The sequence below is a fragment of the Alexandromys fortis genome, unplaced genomic scaffold (genome assembly GCF_014885135.2).
Source record: "Alexandromys fortis isolate MF-2015 unplaced genomic scaffold, M_Fortis_MF-2015_v1.1 scaffold_192, whole genome shotgun sequence".
Lineage (NCBI taxonomy): Eukaryota > Metazoa > Chordata > Mammalia > Rodentia > Cricetidae > Alexandromys > Alexandromys fortis.
The window spans coordinates 2,338,846-2,361,898 of NW_026068071.1; the positions used below are offsets into that span (position 1 = coordinate 2,338,846).

General features: G+C 37.0%; 1 protein-coding gene across 6 annotated transcripts in view; it reads left to right on the forward strand.

The window, feature by feature from the left end:
- Mid1 (midline 1) overlaps positions 1-23,053 on the forward strand; it is a 341,636-nt gene that overhangs the window by 107,089 nt on the left and 211,494 nt on the right. Inside the window, exon 1 of one of the 6 annotated variants that reach the window (XM_050121018.1) lies at positions 21,972-22,353. The exons of the other annotated variants lie outside the window; for them this stretch is intronic. The gene's annotated coding sequence lies outside the window, so the exon portion shown is untranslated. Of the gene's footprint in view, positions 1-21,971; positions 22,354-23,053 lie in introns of those variants that run through there. 6 annotated transcript variants of the gene reach the window in all.

Genomic DNA, 23,053 nt, shown 5'->3' on the forward strand with positions numbered 1-23,053 from the left:
TTAAAATATCGTTACAATTAGCAGAACTATTAGTGATTATTAAATATTAGCAGTGGTTGGGTTCTTGAATCTGAGTAGTAGGGAACATCTCAGAAGACATAAAGACTCAATGGAGTATAGGTGGGACTAAGACACATGCAAGAAATAAATCTACATTGAGTACATTTTGAATTATAACTAGGTACCTACAAACATAATAAGTCTGCTAATACTGAATATAACAGTCCTTGATTCTAACTTCCTTTTAATCAATGCTTTTCCCAAATACTCAAGTATAAGGCTACAACTATATTAAGAGATACTATGTCTCTATAATCATTTATTCTTTGGGAACATAGTAATTTACAGTACAGCCTATTTCAGACAGAATGACTACAAATTATACTTTATAAAAAAATTTTGGTCACTTTTTTTTATTATTGCTTCCAAACTAGGGAAGTTCTATCAACAACATTTTGGTACAAAACTGTGAGTATTTTGTGAAATAATAGTTTTTAATCACACTGTACAACATATGCAATTTGAATGATATTTTCTTTTTTTGTTTTAGGAAGCAATTGTATGTTTAGAAAACATCAGCCTGAGTAAGGTTTTATTAGTTTTGTCTACACAGGACTCTATTTTTATCTTTTGTTTCAGACAGGGTAACACTATGTAGCCTAGACTGGCTTGCAATTTGCAATGCTGCCTCAGTCTCCCTCCAAAATTCTGGGAATACAGATGTGCATCATCATTCCTAGAAAGGCATTTAATGTGGGGTTCACAAGAGCAATGGTTCTCTTTGCACTGGCCAAGAAATTTTGACATTTCACATTTTTACAGAGTGAGGGAAGAAAACCAACTGGCACCTAGATGCCAGAGTTGCTGGGAAGTATCCTACATTATGCAGTCCTAAAATGGCCGTAGCATTGAAAATGGAAAAAAAACAAACAAACAAACAAACAAACAAAAAACAACCCGTGTGTTAAGTATGTGAGGTTAAGAGTGAGAACCATGTCTGTTTTACTCATCAGTTTATGGTCAGCAAGTGATAAAGTGCCTGAAACCCCAGTGAACACTCAACGGAATTTGTTCCAAGAATATCTTGTAGAACAAATCAATGGGACCACACTTGGACAAGGGGCGAAATGAGATTTGAAGATGGATTCTTAGTTTTATAGCTCAGTAAACAGACATTACTGATTAAAAACCTCCAAAATTTTAGTCTCCTCATCTGTAAATTGGGGATAACAGTACCCCCAAAATTGATATTATAAATATTAAATAAGATGAAACATGTGGATTGCTGAGCATGGTACCTGAGGTGCCCTCAATAAAGACTGACCCTTATTTTTCCAAAAGAAACAGAGTCAGTACTCCCTGGGTTTACTTATGGGTCAAGCACAAAATTAAGGAAGTTCATAATTGGGGGCTGGAGAGGTGAATCAGTGATTAAGAGCTCTTGCTGCTCTTGCAGAAGACTCAGGCTTAGTTCCTAACACATGGTTGCTCACAACTGCCTGTGACTCCAGTTATAGGGAATCTGATGCTCTCTTCCAGCCTCAACAGACTACAGGCACAACGTGGTCCACATACATACAAGCAGGCAAGCAAACACAAAAAGCAATGTCATTATTTAAAGAGAAATAAAAAAGAAACTGTGTACTAAAGAGGATCACTAACCTGCCCCCCACAAACATGTAGCTATTGAAAGGCACTCAGACAAAGCAGGAATTATAAGACCCCAGAGTCTGCATTCTCTCCATTATAGTATATTGCCTGCTTCATGAAACTGAGAACTTTTCCATAAACTTGGAGGTGTGAAGACCTCTGCCTTTACTACTTTACTTTTATGTGGTATTGAACATGTCCGTTGAGAGAGATGGCATTATTCTATTTTCTGGAACTTTCAACCAGGATTGTGATATATTTTGGATGAAATTCAAAAGCTTACCAAATCAGAGGTCCCGGATAAATATCTGCAAATAGATTTATTAAAAAAAGAAGTATGCCTATATTTCCTATATTTGTCACTATATGGTGCCTTCTCTGTTTTGTATTCTGATGTCAAATTTCTTCCGGTTATTTATTGTATGATGCTTCTTTTATAGAAATACCTGGCCTGTAGCTCAAAACCAGGCAGGATTTCATCAAGTGATCTTGCAGCCATGCTACAGTAGGCGTCCTGGGAAGAATAAGCTTACTTAGGTACTGATTTTATAGTTATCTCAGTTTCTAAGATGCAAACTTATAACCTCAGAGTATCATAAAACTTTCATTGACTTCATGGTAACAATGAGATTTAATAAAGTCTTAAATTTCCTAGTAAAGCTTATCTAATATTTATCTAGTCGTTAACAAGATTTAGAAAATTAGGTCTAACAGTGTTTAGCAAATGAAAACAAAATGAAATAATAAAGGAAAGAAGGCTAGGTGATCCTAATCTTTCGGTTTCTTTTCTTCCTTTCTTGTTCTGTGAGTTTAATATTTCTCAGCTCATCTTGTTCTGACATTTTTTATCAGTGGAATGGCATTTGGATTTGTTTTGAGTTTTATTGATATTTCACATCCTATACCAGCTTGATGGAATTATTACTGGGTTCAAAAAGAGCAAATTATAATAGCATTTTGAATTGCTTAGGGACTTCTAAAGGCTAAGGAAGCAGAGCTCACAGTGTTGTGAGGGGTGGAAGACCATTTTGACTCAGGCCTCTTCTTTTGATCCCTTGACAACAACCACCACACAGTAGCAACTCAATGGTCCCTTTACTCTCACTGAACTGTATTTTTCTTTGAAAAAAATCATAGGGAAAATTTCATCTGCTAATGACATAACTACACATTAAGACTAAATGCACCTTTAAAAATGTCAAGACTAAGTAGAAGAAATAAAATACAAACAGAAAGACTTTATAACCATTTCAAAAAGTGAGCTGATTGACAGAAGGGTCAACGTGCCTGCTGAACAAAGCACTTGGGCTACATACTTCACTGTGCATTAATTTGAAAATATCATTTACATGTTTTCTGAGGAAACAGACATCATATGGTCTTTGTTTGGAAGAAGAGGCAAAACCTAGTCTACCAAAACTACATTATAGCAGTTTTCTGAGAGTTTTGGCAATGGATTTGGTTTAGTAATTTCTTTTAGACTAAATCTCATTGCTCTTCCTAAAACTAGAACATGAAGCACAACTGGTAATTAGTCACTGTGTGTTGATTTTGACAGAAGGGGAAACTATTCTGGATTTTGGGGCTGGCTTCATGGCCCTCTCCCTTTTCCTTCCTTTTTAAGGTTTTTTTTTTTTTTTTCAGATTCAAGATGAAAAAATTATACAGGAATGAGGGATTCAGAGAACCTGTAAAACTCTTTTGCTTATACCTTACTTTATGTTACGAGTTGTTAAGTTTTCTTTTTGGCACAGAACTGTAACGTTTTAGCAAGAAGTAGTAGTAATATTTAAAAATGAAACATGCTGCTAGCGTAGGTTTGGGGTGCATTCCCTTCTTGAATGCCAACAAATTTCATGCTTGCTTCTGAAACACTGATGAAGTAACAGTTTCTGACAAAATCGTTGATGAGATAGATCTTGCTAAGTTGTCTTATTTATTGAATTAGCCTAACTTGAACTACCACAGCAAGACATCATAGATGGAATGGCTCAAAATGTAGTCACATAGCAGTTCTAAACTCTGATAGATCCAAGATGAATCTCTATCCTCCTCATACCCTTGCATGCTCTTTTATTCTCTGTTCCTCCTGAAAGCAAGACTAAGTAATCTTAGTTCTCTTTTCATGGGGCCACAAATACCACTGGATATGTTTCACTCCCTTATCCTCACTTAACCTTAATAATTTCACTAAGCTACTGTTTTCAAATTTAGTCACATTGGGAGTTAGGGTTTTAACACATGAGGGGGACATTCAATGTATAACATCAATTGCAAAAACAGTGAACTTCCTAATAATTTTTTTATAACTACACACCAACTTTCTTGGTGATTAAATGATCATTGTATTGGGTTTGATGGCAAAAAGAACAGTGGTGCCTCTTCAGCTTGCTCATGGGTTCTGATAACTATGTGCATGCATGACAAATGAGCAGGGTAATTTAAATGCCTAGATTCATGGGGGATCAAAATTATTAAAAAAAAAAGAACCTTTTGCATGACCGTCACTTTGTCTAATAAAGCTGTTCACCAGACTCAGTTGGAAGATGATTCTTTCTAAACAGATTCTCCACAATCTTTGAAGACACACTACATAAACATACTTCTCAGAAAAATCATTTCAGTGTAGGACTCTTGACAGCTTCATTTTTCAGACCAGTCAGCTAGGTTGAAAATTGAGCTGCCCAAAGAGAGTTGGCAAAATAGTTTACTCCCTGTAATTAAAATAGGGGGAAGTTTCTAAACCACAGTCATCTCTAATGCTAATTTGAACAATCAAATGTTATTTCCAGTGGAGTTTTAAAAAATTTCCTCCTTCTTGGCAAGCTGGTACAGCTCTGTACTGTGGGAAATCAGATAATTTCCCCCATTAAGATAGGAATGTTCCTTATGTCAAATGCAGAGTGTTACAGTTATCCTGTATTTTCATTGCATGAATATATTCCTTGGATACAAATCAGTAATTTTGAATGTGAACACTTAACTATACACCTTTAATTTTGAAGAAAAAATGTAGAAACTATGGCATTTAAGCAGAATATTTCACAGGGATGATTTGGTTTACTTAGACAATTAAAAAATATCTTGTTTGTAGCCATGTTGAAAATTTATGCCAAGGTATGAGATTTTCTTAAATGGGAATTTTTTTTCATTTATGTGCATAGGTAACTTCCTTTTTAAAGATTTTATTTGGTTCTGATCAATGGCACAATGTGGTTTCAAAGACATATTTGACAGATCTCAATAGTGAGAAAAATGGAAACTTTAGATTATAGATCCTTGTAAAATATAATTATTGTAGTAGTATAATTATCATACTTATAATAGTAAGAAATAAGCTGTAATAAACAATCAATATCCACTTCACTGAAGTATTAAACCATTATAGCACCTAGGTATTGGGTATACGAGGAAGTCATTGATGACTTCCAGATGTTTCTATTTTTAAACTGCTGCCACATCTTCTCTCTTTCCCCTGCCTTTGTCTTCTTTAAATATAACAAAGTTTAAACTGTAATCTCCCCTACAAAATGTTCCCAAGAGCTCCATCACTATTTTGCCAACCATGGAATAGCATCACGGTGTGTTTGAAAAGCCAATAGTAATCTCAAGGGATGCTAGAAAACCAGACAAGGCCAGCTCCCTATCGTGCGAATGTTAAGGAGAGATTTTGCACATTTTAGCCATTGCTTGTTGTGTATGTATGGGTCAACATCTCAAATGAAACTTAGCATGCCTTTTGAGTGGTTTCACTGATTTTGCCTATCTCCATGGATCTTAATTACCAGTCTTGAGTTGCAAATGGAGGTACATCCTAAGTCTTTTCTCACTAAGACATAAGGACCTAAGGAGGGAATAGCACTTCATCACTATTGGGATTCACACTTTGTTAGGAAATCGCCTTGTTGCTCTAACCTTTGCTTGCATCAACAGCTGCTGCTTTGAAACACATATTTGCTTTCTTTCCCTCTTGCCTGTGACGTTATATTCATTTCTCTTTCTAGCTTGGTAGTCTGCCCCTTCTGGATTTTATGTTTTCAAAGAGGTAGTATTATAACATTATAATTTCAATGGGTTGTGCCCAGGATTGCAAACTACTGCATATTTTTGCAAAATTACTGGCTTTGAAAATAAAAATGACTTTTTACTTTTATAATTTCAAAGAAATTTACTCACAGATGACCCTTAAAATAACATTTAAAAGTCCTGTGAACTTGTTTGTCCTATCTTCCTTCGAATCATTCATCAGTCTTTCCTCACTCTATACATACAAGACAAGTCTAGCTCCTTAATATGCCTCAGTGCTTCCTTTTTCTATTTGCATAAGGTTGGGCATTTATCTTTTGAAATTATGCTGCTCTAAATGTAATGAAATTCCCTTCAAATCTCCTTTAATTCTATTTCTTTATTCATATTTTGCAAGTCCATGCTTATATTAAATATAGGAAAAAATAAATTTTTCTACATCAGAAAATAACTTTCAATTACTTTTTTACACTTACTTATTTTGTATATATTTCTACATGTACATGTATGTGGTCATGGTGGGCATGTGGAGAACAGAGAGCTGCAGTAGTCAGTTTTTCCCTTCTAACATGCGGGCCCCAGGAATTGAGCTCTGGTTTGGCGGCAAGCACCTTTACTCACTGAGCTACCTCACCAGCCCAACTTTACTTTTCAAATGTATTATAGTGAAACTTCACTAAAGTACTAAGCTAGCTACTTTCCCCAAGTATACTGCATATAAGTGTTTTCCTGCATATTTCATGCTAGGAAAGAATCTAGACAGTTTCTTAACATACTCCTAGAGTATAATTGTACTCTTCTGCTAAAATTGTAGACTAAGTGTGGGTAGTTATGTTGCCTCACAAATACTGAAGGAGACACTAACTGTAAGTACAACTTCATTTTTTCTGAAAGAAGGGGAGACTCAAGTAATGATTGTGGGGAAAGAATAGACACTTCAATTAAAACAAGAAGATGGAAAACAAGTCAATGTCCAAGCACAAGCCATAAGGGCAAAGCTCCCAGCTGTAATCTTTTTACAGAGGATGAATAGAGGGGTGCCTCTTCTTTAAATTATTGTTGTTAGGTATAGATATTTGTACATGTGTATGGGCAAATACATCCTGCTGAGGTAATTTAGTGTTATTATGAAGGCATAGGATTGCGTAACCTGTTAGGAGGCTCATCCCTGTAAAACACTGATTGTTTCTCCTTAAGCAATCTTTAATTGCCCGTAGTTCTTCATCTAGAGGTGCCTTGTGAGATTTCCTGTATCTATGTTGGGATGTCAACAGATATTATCATTGTGCAGGTCTTGTTTAGGTGGTCAGATTGTTGAGATTTCATGAATAGAGCTTCCCTGTATATAGAAGATACTATCTTCCTGCAGATCCTGGTCCTCTGACTCTTCTAACCTTTCTGCTTCATGAACACTCTCCTGGGAACTATATGCTAGTCAAGACATAAGCTGTGCATTTAAATGTGACTATTTTTTGAAACAAGGACAGAAGTCATCATTTACATTTTATTTACCGTGAGATGGGAAGTATGTGGGTGTCAGAAGACTGTCCCATGTCCTCTGTGTCTCATGAGTTCTTCAGGAATTTGAGTTGGTGTCATGACATTAGAATATGACAAGAGCTTCCTCACTAAATGCTCCTCCCTGACCTTGGCTGATGTCTCAGCCTGCCTCAATGAGACATCATGAGTCTGCATGGCTCAATGGAAAATCGTATTTTCTTGGTCATTATCCATCTTGCTCGTATGAATTTTGAAACACACAAACAAGGATGTATATCAGAGCACTGAGGGATAAGAAACAGCCAGGAAAAAAAAAAGCCACATCATTGCATTGAAGTCCATACTTCTAAATATAACATATTTCAAGAAATTACATCAATGGTTCTCAAATAGGTAAGGTGTGAGAATAATTTTTCCTCCAGGAAATATTTGTCAAAATCTAGAGATATGTACTTTTTTGCTCTCTACAACTGGGAATACGAATAACGCCACTGGCCTCTAGCTGGGTACACTCCAGGGATGCTGCTAAACTTCCTGTAATACACAGGACAAAATCCTGCTTTAGATGACCCTGTACCATATGTTAGTGCATAGCCACCCACTGCCTCTTGACCACAGCTCCAAAAACAAGCCACTATTGTCAGTGCCCCCCCCCCCGCCGACACCAAGCTGGATGTTAAGAATGAGACCAAAACCTTCAATCAACTCATCAGAATCTTAAATGTTTTGAAACAACCACATTGAATCCTGAGCAAAGATATTTGAGCTGTGCTTTTTTTTTTTTTTTTTGACTCCTTTGCATGAAGTTTTCATGGAAAAAGATGTTATCTGAGATGAGTAGATTCAGGCATTCACGTGTAAATCATCAAATCATCTCCCTCTCTTTTTATTCCGAGAATTCCTGGCTAATTGGGAAATTTCCCATCCTCCTTTCCCCTGCTCCAGGCTTTCTTTGGTGTCTCTTGATATTTCTTTTGGTTTTATTTGGCCTACTTTGGGCTTCAGAAACATCCCCGGAGGCACCCCAAGATCCTGAGTTTTTAGTGTTGATTCTTGGGCAGATCATTAAAGAGCTATTAGTAGTTGGTCGTGGTGTCCCTTTTATAGAATAAAGTAAGCATTTTGCCCATTGAAAGGAACCCTGTGAATCCTCTGTGATTTTACTTTTAAAGAAAGTAGATTTTTATGACTGAAAAAACAAAAATCTACTTGTAGTTTTCTGAATGAAAGAGAGTCTCCAACCTTTTAACTCACAAGTGACACAGATGGTACTGGGATCCTAGTTTCTTCCTATATCCTGTGCTGCTTTTTGCTTATTTGACATTTTATTTATTTGAGTTTTTCTTTTGTAAGATAGAGTATTTCTGTAAAGCCATGGCTAGTCTCAAATTGGTGATCTTTCTGTGCCAGACTCCCAAGCGCTCTGATTAAAGGTTTATAAAGCTGTGTGCCTCCGTGCTCTACCCAAATTAAAATAAGTGATTAAATCAATGTTGACATAAAAAAAGAAATTAAAGATTTCTTACTACAGGTTTAAAATGCCCTAAGAGTGACTTTCAAAAAGGCAGTTTTTAAAGACCTGCCAAGATGCAGAGCAAAATTTGTTCAACAGAAATACAATCCAAGCTACATTCTTTCTTAACTGTCCTGCCAGTTTTTCTTAGCTAAATCCCACTTAATCTTCAAGAAAACTTGTCTGGGAAAATTCTTGAAGAGGTTGCACTTGATCTCTCTCTCTCTCTCTCTCTCTCTCTCTCTCTCTCTCTCTCTCTCTCTCTCACACACACACACACACATACACACACACACACAAACATACCCCTTTAATCTTAAGCTTCAGGTAGCAGAGACAAGAGGATTGCAAGTTTGAGGCTTTGTTGATCTGCATATGGAGATTCTGCATTAAAACAATGGGTTATAAACAAAAACTTTTACTTTCTTGTTAAAAAAATTAAATCTTCATCATTTATTTTATATAGATGGGCTTTTTTCCTGCATATATATCTGGGTATAATGTTCATTCAGTGCCCCCAGGGCTGCAGTTGTAAGTGGTTGTGCGCATGTGGGTGCTAGAAAGTGAAGCCTTCTCTTGAAGAAGAAAGTTCTTAACCACTGTGTCATCTCCTCAGCCCCAAATTTGTTTTCTTCTAGTCCGTGAATGGAGGCTGCAAATTTAAACTAAGTGGATTACCATGAAAAGGAACAATTTATTTATACCTGCAATGTGCTTGTGGGAGTACTCAGTGATGTGCCTCTCAAAAAAATGAGGTCGAGTTAACCTGATAAGGAAAAATGAAAACGGAGAAAGATTCCTATGGCAACAACAAATGGACTTTGATAGGAGAGGAAAAAGAGTGCTCTGTAAAGTCTTTAGGAGACAAGAAAATTTCTTGAATTTGTTTATACAAATACAATTGATCTTTACATAATTCTTTACTAACACATAAGTCTCTTGAGGTCAGTAGTGCACTTTTCTCCATTCTGTCAAATGGTGACCCAAGTTTTCTTTTATCCTTGTTTTCTCATCCTCCCACTAGATTAAAAAAAAAAAAAAAACATAAAATGGAGCTTGGAGGATTAAAACAGGGCTCAGCGTGATTTTCTGTAAAGAGAGGGTCAATATTTCTAGGTGTTTAGGCTATATGATCTCTATTGGAACAATTCAACTATTGCAGTGTAGTAAAAGACCCCTATATAAAACCCCTATAGAAAGCATGCCAATAAATTAGCAGGGTTACATTTCAGTGAATCTTTATTTACAAAACAAGTAGTGAGCCAGATGGAGACCATTGGACATAATCTGCCAACTATTTGTCTGGGTTCTTATGTGCCAGTATGAAAAGAAACAGTTTGCCTTCATATATGGCATGTTTTCCTCTGATAATATATGAAGTTAATATAATATAGTATCAGATTATTTGACAAATGGGTACAAAGAACATTGGCTTTGTGAGAAAATATTGACTCTCAATTAATTCAATAAACCAATTAAAGATGAAATCAGAGACCAAATAGAAAAAAAATGTAAAAGAACAAAAATCGATTTAGACATTTTTGGTCACTAAATATTGAAGAATGATAGAGGCAAAAGGATAAAAGGAAAATAGCAAAATAATTGATATTTGTGAACATAACATTCTGCCTTCTGAAAGTTCAAAACTGTCAAAGACAAAGCAAAAAATGTAAATCTCAAGAAGAATGAAACTACTTCTAAGAAATACTAAAAAGGGAGCAGGATCATCCCAGCACTCGGATGGCAGAGGCAGATGAATCTCTGAGTTCAAGGCCAGCCTGGTCTACAGAGCAAGTTCTAGGACAGCCAGAAACCCTACCTCAAAATAAACAAGCAAAAAAGAAATAAAGATGTATATATGTATATACATACATATATATACATATGTATGTATGTATATATATATACACGCACACATACACACAAACACAAATAGTCCAAACTAGTATGAAAAGTACACAAGTTTCTATTATAGAAATAGGAAAGTGATTTGAATAAACAATTAAGACAAAAGCAAAAACCTCTTGTTACCGAAATTTCTCAGTTAAAGAAAATGAGATAGTTTTCTTCTTTCTCCTAAAAAGAGCTATTTAAAAATATTTAATGATAGCATAGTTTGGTAAGAATCTTATGCTCTACTGATTGAAATAAAAATTTGGAAAACCTTCTCTAAATACATTTTAATAACTTCAGGAGTATTTTGACTCAGCATTCCCACTTGGATTCAATTTTAAACAAATACTGAAAATGTACATCTAATTTATATTCCAAGATGTTTGATATATTGTACCAGACAGGATTTCACTTGGATGCATGTAACAGAAACCCCAACTGGTATAGTACATTAAACAGATGGGGAAAGAGGTAATTCGCAAGCAACAAGAAACTAGATAATAGTCCGTCTCGAGTTTCACAGTTGTTTGAAAAGGATAGCCATGTAGCCTCTTGTTCTATCTTCCTCAGGTTGTGAATTTTGTTTTCAAAGACTCCATTTCAATTTGGGAGAAAGAAGAGTAAAAGAAACATTGTTTTACCTCTAAAGGTTTTGTCTTTTTATACAGAAAATGATATTGTCTCTGAAATCTTCCTCTCCTTCTCCTTCTTCTCTCGTCTCCTCTCGTCTCCTCTCCTCTCCCCTCCCCTCCCCTCCTCTCCCCTCCTCTCCTCTTCTTTCCTCTCCCTCTCCTCTCTTTCTCCCCCTCCCCTTCCCCCTTTCTCTCCTTTCTTCCCCCCTCTCTGTGCCATTAGGCTACCTTGTCCTTCCGTCTTTGAAGTAGGCCTGAGCAGAGAATAATTTTAAAGAAGCACATAAGCTGAGCTAGGAAGTATATACCTGAAGCTCCAATTCAAGGCCAGTATGGGCACTTAGTGAGGCTCTGACTTGATCAAAGATAAAATATAAAAAAAGAGCACATGGGATCTGGAGAGATGGTTCAGCAGATAAGAGCACTGGCTGCTCTTCCAAATGACAGTAGGCAGAATTTTTCCGTCCCAGAAGCTGCTTCCAAATAAAGAACACAGAGGCTTAGTATTACTTATAAATACTCAGCAGGTAGCTCAGGCTTGTTACTAGCCTACTCTTACACTTAAATGCACCCATATATCTTATCTGTGCTTTGACACATGGCTCATGGATTTTACCTCATTTTCTATACATCCTGTTTGTTCGGCGATTGGCTGGCTGGTGTCTCACCTGACTCCACCCTTCCTCCTCCCAGACTCCTCTGTGTCTGACTGTTCCACCTATACTTCTTGTCTGGCTGCTGGCCTGTCAGCTTTTTATTAATTAACAAGAATAACACATATTCACAGTGTACAAAGGATTATTCCACAGAAAGACCTAGGTTCAATTCCCACCACCCAAATAACAGCTCACAACTGTCTGTAACTTGAGCTCTAGGGAATTTGACACCCTCACACAGACATGAATGCAGACAAAACACCAATACATATAACATATACATAAATAAATCATTTAAAAAGAAGCACATAGCAGCTGAAATAGAAATCGGGGTTCTGATAATGAAAAAAAAAAGTAAAAGATGGATATTGATCGGTGATTCTATGGATACTGCCCAGATGTCCCCACTATAGAAGAACTAATTGTATGGGTTACAAATTGTTACCCAGGGTCTGTCTGTCCAACTGTGGAAAGTCATTTCACCCAAAAACCTCTTCCTCCCTGAATGGTCTAGATGTGGCATCTGGATTAGGCAGAGATGTAGAAGTCAAGTGTTTTCATCCCACAGACATTAGTGGATACCTTCTTGGGTTATCTAAGGGTTTGTCAAAACTTCATCTATGCAGTCCTGCTTCTGTATCTTCACTTCACATTTGTGGGTCGCTAATGGGCAACTTCATTCCAAATCCCATCATAGAATCTGTTTTCAGAAAACCTAATCTGCAATAGGATAGTTTTATTTGTGATGAGGAATATATAGCAATACAGAGGATGATTAATAAATTATACTGTAAGGAACAGTTATGGCCACTGAAATGGAGATTGACATGAAAATTTAATGCTGTGACATATTTGTGGCACTATTTAGTTAAAAAAAAAACAAGAGAAAAATTATGGCACATCTCAAAAAGAAAGTATGATTTAGCAAAAAAAATGGAGTAATGATCCATGTTACTCTGTGAAAAACATTCAAACATAGTTCATTACATGAAAAAGATAGACACATATCACTGTGCATTGTTTAATTCCAATAAGAAATATCAAAAAACACAATTGTATAGAAGCAGGAGAGAATTGCCTGGAACTGAGAGTAGGAAGGCAATAACTAAGCATAACGATCTTGGGGTGATGAAAATGGTCTAAACCTGAATTTCTCTATTGTTTTCATATTTTGGTAAATTTACCAAAAGTTATTTAAAATAGGGGAAACTCATGAGATGTAACTATGTATGTGTGTGTATGTGTGTATGTGTAAATTCAAGCAACTGACCCCATTTAGTGTTGCTCCTACATATATGTATTGGAATTGCATAATAGATAAAGGGATTCATCCTTTCGGAAGACTTATTATCCCTTTCTTAGTATCCATTAAGTACCTGTAGCTCTTCATCTAGGTGTGAGGCCTTGTGAGATTTCCTCCATCCACGTTGGCATGTCCACTGGTCTTGTTTTTGTGTTGGTCTTGTATAGATGACCATATTGTTAAGAGTTCATGAGTGCATCTCCCTGTTACTTATCAAGACGCTACCTCAGGAAAGTTTATGATACATAACATTTTCAGGTGTTGTGTAGATGCTGTCGTTTTTTGCACAAATGATTAGCCTTGCTTATGTTAGGCATACAGTCTACCATTGAACGACATTCTCAGCCCATCCCTTCCATTTCATTTCATGACAGGGTCTCTCTAAGTTACTCAGCTGTCCTTAAACCCATGATCTTTCTTCATCTATGTTCTGAGTCCAGTCATGTGCAATCAGGTCTAGCCGTAAAGTTTACCTTAATAAAATTGTTAGATTCTAAAGTAATTATACACAAAGATGTAATATCTTTATGTATATGCAATTATGATATGAACACATCTTGATGAACTTTATCTCTTTCTGTTTATCCAAATGTTTATCAGAGGGCTAATAATATCACTTTGTTTTTAATACTGGATAATTTTTATTATTAGACATTTTTTTTTTCAAGACAGGGTTTCTCTGTGTAAAAGTCCTGGCTGTCCTGGAATTCTCTCTGTAGACCAGGCTGCCCCTAAACTCACAGAAATTTACCCTGCCTCTGCCTCCTGAGTGTTGAGATAAAAGGTATGTGCCACCACTACCTGGCTTGTTATTAGACATTTTAATATTCACATTTTCTACTTGAGCATTTATTACAGAAATCATAAAATTACAAATGGAAAATAAACTTTTGGAAAGAAATGTAGTTCCTTGTAGGAAAAACATCTCCTGGCCTTCACATTGGATGGGCCTTTGTGATCAGCACTCCAGTGAGCATATACCATAGCATAGAGTATTTGCTTCTGTCAAGTTGTATTTCCAAATGAATAATTGATGTTTTAGTTGAATAAAGTTGTATTGTTTGTTTCAAGAAATTCTTAAAAAAGGATCTAAATTCAGAGGACTAGAAAACTTATCTTGCGGAACATGAAGAACTGTATTTATTTGTGATGATAATAATTCTGTCTTTACAAGCTAGTAAAAACATTTGAAGTGGAGCTTTCTTTGTTTTTTGAAAATCAAGGTTTAATTCATTCATACATTCTTTCTCAGGAATGACCTTTCAAGGGGTCAAGTAATACTGTAGCTTAAAGTCTTAAACATGGTTAAAGACAACAAAATGGTTGCAAATAAATTCAACTTGCCAATGTTGTCCAAATATGAATAGTGCTAAACTAAATTAAATATTTCTTAAAACATATATTTAAAGCATTTCACCGATGATTCTTATTATTCTGAATTATTTGTTCAGTCTCCTCCCATAAAGGCTCCAAATTTGATCCTTTTGTTACGGTTTGCTCTCTGGCCACAACATAATCCTACACTCAAATTTGCCAAAGTATTGCTCCTAACATTGTTCACTATCACTTTCAAAGAGAAAGTTTGCCTCCAAGCACAAATTATACTTTAATATTTTTGTAAAATATTGATGTCCATGGAAAAGATGAGCTAGTATAATTTATTTCATTATGTAATCACCACACTTCCTTTTTGTTATCTAGGCCACTGTAAAATTACATTAAACTAATTCACCAATTCAGATATGAGTTTCCTTTTACTATTGTCCTCTCCTGAGTGGGATACAAAAACCAAACAGTGGGGTAATCGTTATTAGCACTTAGTTATACATATGGAGAAACAGGTAGTTAATAATAAAGTTCATCAAGTGTGGTCATAGCATAACATATATATATATTACATCTTTATGTACCAGTGCTTTAGAATCTAACAATTTTATTTTGGTAAAATTTTTACAGGAGATCTGGTGGCAAATGACTGGATTCTCCGCTACTTAAAGGACAGCCTATGCCAATTGAGAGACAAAATGTTTTAGTGAGATTATCCTCTTTTATCTGTCTATTTACTTGATTATGTATTCCTTTATTATTTTTGATTTTTTTTTCGAGACAGGGTTTCTCTGTGGTTTTGGAGCCTGTCCTGGAGCTAGCTTTTGTAGACCAGGCTGGTCTCGAACTCACAGAGATCCGCCTGCCTCTGCCTCCCGAGTGCTGGGATTAAAGGCGTGCGCCACCACCGCCCGGCTCTTTATTATTTTTGAGACAGGTTCATGTCATGTCAGACAAGCTGGCCTCCTGAATGTCCTGTCTGAGAAATTATAATGGAACATCACCACTTTTCTTTTCTTTTTAATGTTCTTTTATATTGAAATTGTCCCTTTGTTCTCAGGAATGAAAAAGAAGAGTCTTCTGTTCATACTTTAGATACTTCACATCCATCAGCTAACTCAAGAAAAAAATTCTTCCAACAAGCAGAGAAAAGAAAATGTGCTTTGCTATAGAGTGTGCTAATTAGCTCTTAATCAGCTAAAAAAAGAATTAGGTCAACCTGTTTGAAACTCGGGTTATTGTCCTTTGAGGTTCATCTTAAAATATATTTCAATACTCTGCGCATGTTCATTGTAAGGATTTTATGAACTTGCTCGTTTAAAAAGTTCAATTCCAAGCCAGACATGTGGTGCACATCTTTAATCCCAGCACTTGGGAGACAGAGTCAGGTGAATTTCTGAGTTAGAGATCAACCTGGTCCAAGAGGCAAGTTCCAGGACAGTCAGGGCTACACAGAAAAACCCTGTCTTCAAAAAAAACAAAACAACAGCAAGTTTCTTCATAGAACTAATACCAATATTAACATTTCAATGTAGCCTCTCATAGGATGTTTACAATATTAAAATAACCACAAATATTTATTAATATGCTTACTTAGTGTCTATTAAAAAACCAAAATTACTCTAGAAAATGGCAGCATGTTTGCTTATGTGCCAACTCCAAGTTTACTGTCATTTGAATATCCTTAATGTCACCCAGTTTGTATCTGCAATATTAACTTGTTTTAGTGGGTGTCTCCTCTGCTCCAACCTGTGTGTGTGTGTAGACTAGTGTAGTGTATATACATATTAATGTGGATATATACATATATGCTTGTAGATATATGTGTGCACATATGTTATGAAGGCAAGAGGTTAATGCCAGGTGTCTTTGACTCTGTCTCCACCTTAGTTTTTGAAACAGTGTATATCACTGAACCTAGACCTCACTGATCTGCAAGGTTGGCTGGCTAATTAACTCCAGGAATCCTTCCACCTCAGCTTCCACTACAGCTTTGGGATTGTGGGTATGTACTACAATACCCAGGGTTTACCTTTGTGCTGGGATCTGAACTCAGGTCCTCAGACTTACGCAGTAGACACTTTACTTATTGAGCCATCTCCCCAGCCCTGTTTTAGTGTTTTTTTGATATAAGGTCTTGCTATATAGCTCAGACAAGCCTTAAACAGAAGGTTGTGATTACAGGTATGTGTAACTATCCTCAGCTTGCTACATTATGTTATTAAAGAGGGTATTATTTTTATAAATTCACTTTCAAAAAAGGTGGCATCAAAACTTCATTTTCACCTTATGTATGTTTTAAACCTTGGCACAACCACCAAAAGATAGACTCTAGTCTATGTCACCTGTCCTTGAACCTGGGTGAAATTTCTTGAGTGCTTCATTTGGCAGATGTAACACCAGATGACTTCTAAAAGAGATTATACAAGATGATATGGTTCCTTCCTAACTTTCTCTTGAGAATCGCCTTCTTGGAACCCAGTCAGACTGCTATGAGAAAACCCAAACCACATGCAGAAGCTGTGTGCAGCTGTTCCAGCTGCCAGCCCCAGCTGAAGTCTCAGGCAAAAGCCAACATCAAATGTCAGCATGTGAAGAGCAACTCTTCAGATAATTCCAGTGTCTAGACTTCGAGCTACAGTGGTCAACAAAATATAGAACAGAAGCAGGTGTACCCACTGAACCTTTCCCAAATCACAGATTTGTGAGTCAAATACATGTGGCTTGCTTTAAGTCATTAGGTATCCAGGCAGTTGGTTACACAGCCATGGACAACGATATCAACAATATGTTTGAATGACCATATTACATATTTTAGGCAATTGTTTACTTTTAGAAATATATATTATTGTGAGGTTCTTCTGATGATAAATATTATCATGCTATACAAATACCACTTAAATATACATCACTAAGCACAGTAGTATATAAAACACTGTATTCTAGATATTAATTTCCTAGAAGTAGAAATGCAAGTAGAGGAATATACACATCTTAGGGAATGTTGAGATGAATTTTAGCAGTTCAATTTGATGTAGTTAAACAGTGCAAAATGCGCATGATTTAGAAACAGTTATACTTTAGGGTATTAGGAGGTGGCTGAATTGATAAAAATCCTTTCTGCGCATGTGTTAGAACTGGAGTTTTGTTCTTAAGCACCCACATAGAATGCCAAGTAGGTATGGCAACCCACTGGAGACAGGATCTGGTTACGTAGACTAGACCCATCAACAAGCTAGCCCAAGTTCAGCAAAAGCTTCTGCCTCAAAAAAATTATGGTGAAGATTAACTGAGAAAGGCATCCTGACTTTAATTTCTGAAATGCTTATACAGGTGCACCTGTATAGTTGTGCATACATATTCATGAACCCACACACATAAGAGCATGCATATGCACATGCATACACACACCACACACACATACATAGACAAGCATAGTGACAGCTTTAGGAGGCTGGAGATGATGGAGGATTGAAATTTTGAAGCTAAACTGGGTGACAGGGTGAGACCCTAATTCCAAAAAGAAAGAAGAAAAGCAAACAAAATGATATACCTAAAGTGGTTTGCTAAATAAATCTTTATAAACTCAATAACTAAAATGAGAAGTCCCTGTACATAGAAAAACCACTGTGAAAAAGAGACTTTCACTTGTTCATCAAAGATAATGCTTTGAAATATTTCAAATGACAAAGTGATCATACAAATATGAATTTTGAAGGTGTCTTAATTCAGTTGTGATTCTGTCCCACCACAATCCTTGGGGAGACCCCAAATTCACTTGGTTACTTACTATGCCACTGCTCCTGGTAAAGTAACCCTCACTGATGAATTTAAACTGCTAGAACTTAAAGGCTTCTTCTCATCTAGGAATTCTCAGTGTTCTTTATATAGGCCAGGCAATCTTTTTTTTCCCTAAAAACGTCACTTTATTAATATTTTAAAAATGAAAGATAATTATAAGTCATCTAAGTCCTTTTAGTTTTATAAGCCTGAGGGAAATAAAAATTAAAAAAAAACTTTCTTAAATGTTTCCTGAGGGAATAAAAATGTAATCAAATGTATCTTATATTAGATATGTGACAATTATAATTTGCCACTATAATATTTGCCACCGTTAACAATCATTACATCTTCAAACTGTTGGCCATTGTTTAGTTTGAATTTCTACTTTTAACTGTCGTGTGTGTGTGTGTGTGTGTGTGTGTGTGTGCGTGTTTGTGCGTGTGTGTGCATGTGTGTGTGTGTGTGTATGTGTATGTGCGTGTTTCTAAAACCTAATCTCATGTAGCCCCTCGCTGACCTTGAACTCCTTGAGCTGTCTTTGAACTCCTGACCCTTCTGCCTCCACTTCCCTAGTACTGGAATTACAGGATTCTACCACCATGACAGGCCAGACAACTTTACTGAGTCTAAGGACATTGTCCTAAATAGGAATTGACTCTTAATCCATATGGTCAGATGAGCAGATGTAAAGGCCTCGACTGATTGTAGAGAACAGCCAAGAACTGAGTGACCTAAGAATGCCAAGTGAGAGCTAAAAAGGCAATGCTTTCATGGTAATTGCCGCAAGTTTTTAAAGTGCTATGTCTATTCTAATGTCCACTGCTTTTACTAATTATGCATGTTACCACCTTCCCACTTTATTCACCACGTTTACAATACTGATATCTGAAGGGGGACAATGTAGTTTACAAAATGCTTGACCATTTTTGTTCACTGTTTAACCTAATCTTCCAAACAAAACAAAGTGATCAATAATGCTTTTTAAAATCACTTTATTGATGAAAGTATGTCCAAGAAAGTGAAGGCACAAGACAGTGACTACCAGAACTTGAAAACAAACATTGTATTATCATCTCACCTTGAGCCCTTGGAAAGTAGAAACCAGAGAAGGCCTACCCTTTCCCCTAAGTTTGTCACTTGTATTGTGTTAAACTATACCACCCAGAGTAATAGTAAAGAAATGTTTTCAGTAAGGACCAAATTATAAACAGTCTCAGTTTGGTGAGCCATCCGGTTAACCATCACAACTACTTACCTCTGCCATTGGAGCACATAAGCAGTCATGGCTGTCTACTATACCCATTCATATAAAGGTATATGGGTATACTCTTTTTATTATATTGCATATCCTTCAATCCTGTCTCTTTGTCCCTCTCTTTCTCTCTGTCTCTGTCTTCTCTCTCTCTCCCTGTGTATTTCTGTCCCCACTTCACCCTGTATACCTTCCTTATTTCCCTGAGCCCTGGAGGTCACTTGATTTTCATTTCTTTTAATTTGACCCTTCTGTTTTATTACCATAAGTTTAAATAATTCAGGTAGATTTATTGATTATAAATAGACATAAATATAGTTGTAGCTTTACAGATAAAAATAAGGACATAGATATGTGCAGTAGATATAAATACCTGGATTTTTTAAGTTCCATGTGTGAACATCTGAGATGAATATCAGGTGAAAATAACAAAGGGTCAGCCTGGTAACTTTCATGAAAAGGTACTTGCTGCCAAACCTGACAGCCTGCATTTGATCCCTGGGACCCACCTGGTGGAAAGGAAAAACTAGCTCCTGAAAACTGGCCCCTCACTTCCATGCACATGCCTGGACATTAAGGTATTATTTAAAAGTTAAAACGTACAAGAAAATAATAAAGACAGTGGTGAAAGTTAGAAAAATATTATAGATTTTCTTTGGAAAAAGTTTTTATCAGAAGTTCTGATGGATTTGCCGAGTGTTACTTTAAATGTTAACACCAGTGTGATATACAATGAAAAGCTATGACATGGAATGGAGCCCGATGGCCAACATTCCTTTAAGAGCTAAGTTACGCTTTATACAGTACCAGATAGGAAATGTTTTCTTTCTTTTGCTCTTTTCTTGTTTCTTTATTCCTAGATGAAGCCTCACGCAGCTCAGGCTGAACCTTATATATAGCCCAGAGTGACTTTGAACTCCAGATCCTCCCACCTTTAACCTCCTGAGTCCTGCAATAACAAGCCTGTGCCGTCATGCCAGAGTAGGAGAATATTTCTAATCAATAAAAATAAATGTGATATTCAAGGAGTTCCAGTAAGTCTGAGACTCTTTATTCAAATTGTTTATCTCTGCAGCTGTTTTGCATCTAATTTAATTGTAATATCTTTTCAATCGCATATTACAGAGGACAGTAGAAGTGTAACATCTGTTAAGTTGCGCGTTACAGAGGACAGTAGTAGAAGTGTCCAAGTGCTTAGTAGTACTATGAAAACCAAGATGGTTTTGAAAATGCCCCTTTGATGATTATTATTCTGCTATCAGATCACAAACTTTTAGAATATCATATTCTGTGGTCTTGTTTTGTTTTATCTAAATTCTCTTCTCCACCTTTCGTATCTCACCGTCTTTCCATCTTCCCAGCAAAGGAGAGTCAGAAAATTGAAGTTTAAGGCAGATAAGGTATAGTATGTGTCTTGCACTCCAGGCTTATTTTTGCTATTGAGTTGGAATCATCACCAAGCAGAGTTTTTTTTTTTTCCAGGGAGAAGAGGCAGGATTGGGGCCTAGGGTGGGGGTATAGCTAGAACTGTGATGTCACAGATTGCTTTGTCTCTTGGGAAACTCATCCATCAAAGCGTCACCTCGGCTTCTGCGGAGGGTCACTGTAGAAAGAGGCAGCGTGCCTTAGTTTAGGCATGCTGAAGTGCCAGTCTGTAGTGGGCCGGCTGGTGTGAAGGCGATTCATTTCATTTCAAAGGCCCAGTGGCATGCTGCCCAACAGAGGCACAAGCACAGCGCGCTCCTTAGACATAATAACTCCAAACAGCCTTCGCTGTGAAATGTAGAAATATGCCATCTGCCTGTCTCTTCGGTGATTTATTCTCTTCGGGCTTTTAAATCATGTAGTGAAAAGGTAAGTCCTCTCTTTAAAAAAAAAAGTCTGTAGCCTATTTCTCTTGAGTTATATGGAGATTTGAATTCTTAGTATAAAAGAATTTTATAATGTAAGTGTGGCTGTCCTGGGAATACAAGGTCAACTTTTGTCTGTTTTAAAAAAAAAAATACAGGTCATGCCTTACAACTTAGCAATCTGAGTTTCTTTAATATTTTAAAGATCCTTTATTTTAAAAAAAAACAATTTTTTTGTAAAAACATTTAGTAATCTTCAGTATGTTTGATGATGCAGATAAATTCCTTCTTCTGTGTTTGGTATTCTATCTTGCCTTCCTATTTTCATTTCATTTCCAGTTGGGGATGAATTAAAAACAAGTGGCCATCATACATTGCCAAGGGCTCTTTCTGGTCCAGCCCGATATAGGCAGCTTCTAGTTGGTTGCTCCTTAACTACTCGGAAGTCTTTCTGTTCAGGAAGGAAACATAAGAGCTATAAAACTCAAAGGAAGTTTGAAGCTGAGGCGTTCCCTGGGAGACAGCAGAGCTTCTGGCAGCCGCTGAAAGGAGCCACGGCTCACCTGCGTGCCTGTCGCCTGTCTTAGCCTGTCATATTCCTGCACTTGTTCTTGTTGTGTGTGCTGCTCACAGAGGGGTGCAAAGGGCTGGGTTCGAGACCTCAGAGGACGGACAGGCCTGGAAGAAATCAGGAGCAAGCACCCGGCTTGTGCGCTGCCTCTCCTCTTTCCCCAAGAGAGACGCTTCTGCAGAAGTCATCTGGTGTGTGTGCTGCTTTTCCTTGTGAAAGGATTAGAGAATTAGAAGAGAGCTTTGTGAGAAAAATCCTGGGAGAGGTTTCTGGGAGGAAAGCAAACAGAGGAGGATGATTTCAGCTCTCCTAGTCCCCTCAGTCAAGTGACTCTGAGAACCTCAGTTGCTTGGCCTCCAGCAACCAGGCATTTTCTTCCTTTCACACTGGAGACACCGGTAAGGCATTTCCCCCCCTCGTCTACAGTAGGAAGCTATTGCAGACGTTTGCCTTTTGAAGTACAGGGTGGAGGGGCTGAGGTTGGGGGGTGGGGTCCTAAGGAAGGAAGTTGGTTAATGATTCTGGGGACATCCTGCATTGTCTCTGGCTAGTGTACGAGAAAGTCGTTGTTAACTGCACAAAGGGCTTGTGGCCAGAGAACAATTTTACGTCTCCTAAACTTGATCAGCATCACTTGTGAGTAGCGGACTGAAACAAAATGGGTGCACGTGAAAGACGCTGGGGCCCATACTGGAATGCTCTTATCTACATGATAAGCACACCTTAAGGCGTTTTTATCTACATTTGAACAGTTTGGGAGGATACCACTACAGGAATTGGTGGTGGTAGTTGAGGGGGGGTCAGAACTTTGCAGAAAATTCTCCGTTATTTATATTTCTGGGAAAATGCATTTTACTGCTGTGTGTTACTGCCTTGGTGACTAGAGCTGTGTGGAACAGAATTGTTGCTAGTAACCCAAGTATTGCCAAGGGTAAGCTCCACGCAGAATGAGAACAGGGCAGAACATTTGCAATGAATATGGGGAAAATGGAATTTAGTCTTCCCTGTGCAGAACATCCTATTTTACATTTGTTAAACAGAGATCTGTGTTCACTGGAAGGAAGAAATGAGCAGCCTGCCATTAGGGTCCGAAGAAAT